The sequence below is a fragment of the Mandrillus leucophaeus genome, unplaced genomic scaffold (genome assembly GCF_000951045.1).
Source record: "Mandrillus leucophaeus isolate KB7577 unplaced genomic scaffold, Mleu.le_1.0 Scaffold826, whole genome shotgun sequence".
In the NCBI taxonomy this organism is placed as follows: domain Eukaryota; kingdom Metazoa; phylum Chordata; class Mammalia; order Primates; family Cercopithecidae; genus Mandrillus; species Mandrillus leucophaeus.
The window spans coordinates 412,245-416,633 of NW_012108986.1; positions in this window are offsets into that span (position 1 = coordinate 412,245).

The window sequence follows — 4,389 nt, forward strand, 5'->3', positions numbered from 1 at the left end:
GTAATTTATAGATTCAATGTTATCCCCATCAAGCTACCACTGACTTTCTTCACAGAATTGGAATAACTACTGTAAACTTCATGTGGAACCAAAAAAGAGCCCACATTGCCAAGACAATCCTGGGCAAGAAGAACAAAGCTGGAGGCATCATGCTACCTGACTTCAATCTATAAATGTTTGTTAATTGTCTGTAGCCCATATGATATATAGATATATTTAGATCTCTACAGATAAAGATATCTAGATAGACATATTTTTTTAATTGAGAGGGAGTATCACTCTGTCATCCAGGCTGTAATACAGTGGTGCAATCTCAGATCACTGCAACCTCTGCCTCCCAGGGGATCCTCTCGCCTCAGCCTCCTGAGTAGCTGGGACTACAGGTACACACCACCACACCTAGCTAATTTTTGTATTTTTGGTAGAGACAGGGTTTCACCATGTTGGCCAGGCTGGTCTTGAACTCCTGACCTCAAGTGATCCTCCTACCTCAGCGTCCCAAAGTGCTCGGATTGCAGGAGCTAGCTACCACACCCAGCCCTCATATGACATTAACATTATTATCAGACTTGCTGGGCACGGTGGCTGACACTTGTAATCCCAGCAATTTGGAAGGTTGAGGCAAGAGGATGGCTTGAGCCCAGGAGTTTGAGAACAGCTTGGGCAACATGGAAAGACCCCATCTCTAAAAATAAGCTAATAATATTTAAATTTTAAAAGTTTAAAAACTATTATGAGGCTGTATCTGTATGCTTATTTATTTTTAAATATATTTATATCTATGCTTTTTTAATCAAGTTCTTTGACTTTGCCATAATAAGTTATTTATATTTATTTATGTTTCATTTCTTCAGGGGATGTTCCCTCTATTTCATAAACTTTTTAAAGGCCTAAGATAACTATTAACTCATGCAATTTCAAGTAAAACATCTTGAAAGGAAAATGTGCAGTTACTAGGTGATAGAGAAATAAATATGAAAAAGAGGACCAAATCATCCAAAGTAAGAGGATAATGGAAACAAAAAGAAACTAAATAAATACCAGTGGCATGTCAGCAGTTACACATTTTTAAACTTTCCAACACTGTAGTCTAGATTCCAGTTTCATAGTAGATTTTTTCTTTTACAAAAAAAAAAAAAAAATGCATTTTTATCCCTGGGCCTCAAATTCAACCACTGTAACCTCCAATCAGAATATAATTCTGAGGGAAGAAGCTACCAACAAGATATTGTTATTCTAGATCTTCCAAGAAGCAGATGCCAAGACAGGACTAAATGGGCAAGGATTTTATTAGGTATAATATTCATGTAAAAAAAAAAATAAAGAGAGTGATGGGAAAGACTAGGAAAGCCACTGAAGAGGGTTGAGAGAAAGTGTCTCGGAGTGCTATGCAGGCCATCAGGGAGTCCTTGAGTCAAAGTCAACTGAGAAAGGAGTCCCCTGTCTGTCAGAAAAAGATCAGCTGTAGCATCTTCACCACACTCAGACAGCTGATGAGGAGCTGCTCATGGGTGGTGTAGCTGTTGTGCAAACTCAAAGATGGATTTCAAAGCTCGGACCCTGGGGCCCCCGATCAACTGTGTTCCCCATAGTGGGAGGTTTGCAAGACACAATTCTCATGGATGCCATAGATATCAAGTGTTCAATGTAATTATTATTTTAAAAAATAACATTGAATATCTAGATAAACTATTTTCAAATGAACATTTTAACAAGTAAAAATCAGTTCTGCACTTTTATTTGAAGAATTTTTGCAAAGTTTTCACAAACATTTCAAAACTGATTTCTAATTTAAATAGATCAACATTTCCTAACTATATACTGAAACGTACTCTGGCTTTCCTTGCTGCAATGTTTAAGATAAACAAGGTTTTAAAAAGTTAACGGGAAAAGAACCTTGGTTCCTGTTTGATTTGTAGATTCTATGCATTTTCACAATCTATGAAAGATACTTCTCATATATCTACAATTTCCACACAATTCTTTCTCTCCAGGGAAATAGCGTTTTCTTCCTAGAACACCATCAATTGCACCTTTGACCATACTTTTCTCTCCAACTGTTAGTCTGTGACCAATTTTCTTTCTGCAACATTTTGGAAAACCCTGCTGTGGATTGAAATGGGAGGTCACAGTTTCCTTCCAAACATTAGTCTCGGAATGTGGGACACAGCCCTACTGCCCAAGAGAAGACTATGGTCAAGCTGAAGCCAACTGTGAAAGCTCTCAAGACCTAATTATCTTCATCCTGTTATCAACTTGTTTGGTGTCCAAATTTGTCAGGGGTCATTTAGTTTCAGGAATACCACAGGACGTTTAGATCCAGAATTTGTTCCTCCATTATGTGAAGTATTCTTTCTGAAATGCTATCTCATGTTTACTTTGTTTTGTTTAAGACATTGGCTCTTGGTTTATTTACTTCAATTTCTAAATACATGTTGGGTACCCTAATGAAGTAGTAAATTTCTGAGAGAAAAAGAGCTCTCAGGTTATTAAAATTGCATCATTGATTGTCTCTATGTGTTTGGGCCTTTTAAAATGTTGATTATATAATCACTTGCTAGGAAAATAGTTTAGATAAGGAGTCAAATAAAATTCAGAATTTGAAAGCATTCACAGATTGGGGGCCATGGCTCATGCCTATAATCCCAACACGTTCGGAGGCCAAAGCAGGAGGATCACTTGTGTCCAGGAGTTTGAGACCAGCCTGAGAAATACAGCGAGACCCTGTTTCAACAAAAAATTTAAACATTAGCTGGGCTTGGTGGTGTATGCCTGTAGTCCCAGCTACTCAGGAGGTTGAAGTGGGAGGATTGGTTGAGCCCAGGAGGTCAAGGCTGCAGTGAGCCATGGTTGCACCACTGCACTCCAACCTGGGTGACAAAGCAAGACCGTGTCTCAAATAAATAAATAAATAAATAAAATTTAAAAATAAAAGTATTCAGGGGCCGGAAACAGTCGCTTATGCCTGTAATCCCAGTATTTTGAGAGGCCAAAGCGGAAGGCTCACTTGAGCTCAGCAGTTTGAGGCCAGCCTGGGCAACATGGCAAAATCTCATCTCTATAAAAAATACAAAATAAAATTAGCCAGGCATGGTGGCACGAGCCTGGAGTCCTAGCTACTCAGGAGGCTGCAGTGGGAGGATCACTTGAGCCCAGGATGGGGAGGATGCAGTAAGCCAAGATTGCCCCACTGCACTCCAGCCTGGGTGACAGCGCCAAACCCTGTTTCAAAAAAAAAAAAAGTATTCACTAGTTCAATATGTGTATTGTTATTTTTATCACCCTTGATCTCAGCCATTATCAACAGTTCTACAACTTTAATGTGCATAAATCAGGGTCTGGGCACATTGCTTCATGCCTGTAATCCCAGTTCTTTGGCAGGCTAAGGTGGGAGGATTACTTGAGCCCAGGAGTTCAAGACCAGCCTGGGCAACATAGTGAGAATCCATTTCTAAAAATAATAATAATAATAATAATAATAATTCATTTTAATGTAAAAATAACCCAGGGAGCTAGTTAAAAATGGAAATTCTAAGCCTGGGCAACATAGGGAGACCTCATTTCTACAAAACATTGTAAATAAATAAATAAATAGCCAGGCATAGTGGCATGCACCTATGGCTCTAGTGACTAGGAAGGCTGAGAGGCAGGAGGATGGCTTAAGTCCAGTAGGTCGAGGCTGTAGTGATCTGTGACTGCACCACTGCACTCCAGCCTGGGCAACAGAGCAAGACCCTGTCTCCAAAAAAAAAAAAAAAAAAAGAAGCACAAATTCGAGAACACTGTTCTCAAAATACCAGCCTGGGAAAGCCAAACATCTTCATTTTTCACAAGCACCCAATGAACTGAAAGTTCCACCCCTCTCATCACATGGCTGGTTCCCCTGGCAACAGCCCACATCCTGAGGCTCTTGAGGAATCTCCAAGATCTGCCTCATTAGAACAATAAAAAAGATCCTGTCACCCAAGAAATTTCAAGGGATTTAAGAGCTCTGTGTCAGAAACTGGGGTCAGAGACCGAATACTATTAGAACAAATATTAGAACAAAAAATACTTATAGCACCCCCGTCTGTGAGGGTTTTAGGAGCTCTACGCCAGGAACTGAGGGCAGGGACCAATATATCTATATCTATAAATATATCTATACAGATGCTCCTCAACTAGAGCTATATCTATCTATATCTGTACATATAGACAGATATAGATATAGACATATATAGTTGAGAAGCATATCTACATATCTGTCCCCAGTTCCTGGCAACAAATATATAGATATAGCTATTCATATCAATAGATATAGATAGATAGCAGATATAGATATAGATTGATATAGATAGATATAGATATAAATATAGATAGAGATAGCTAGATAAAATCTGTATCTATTGA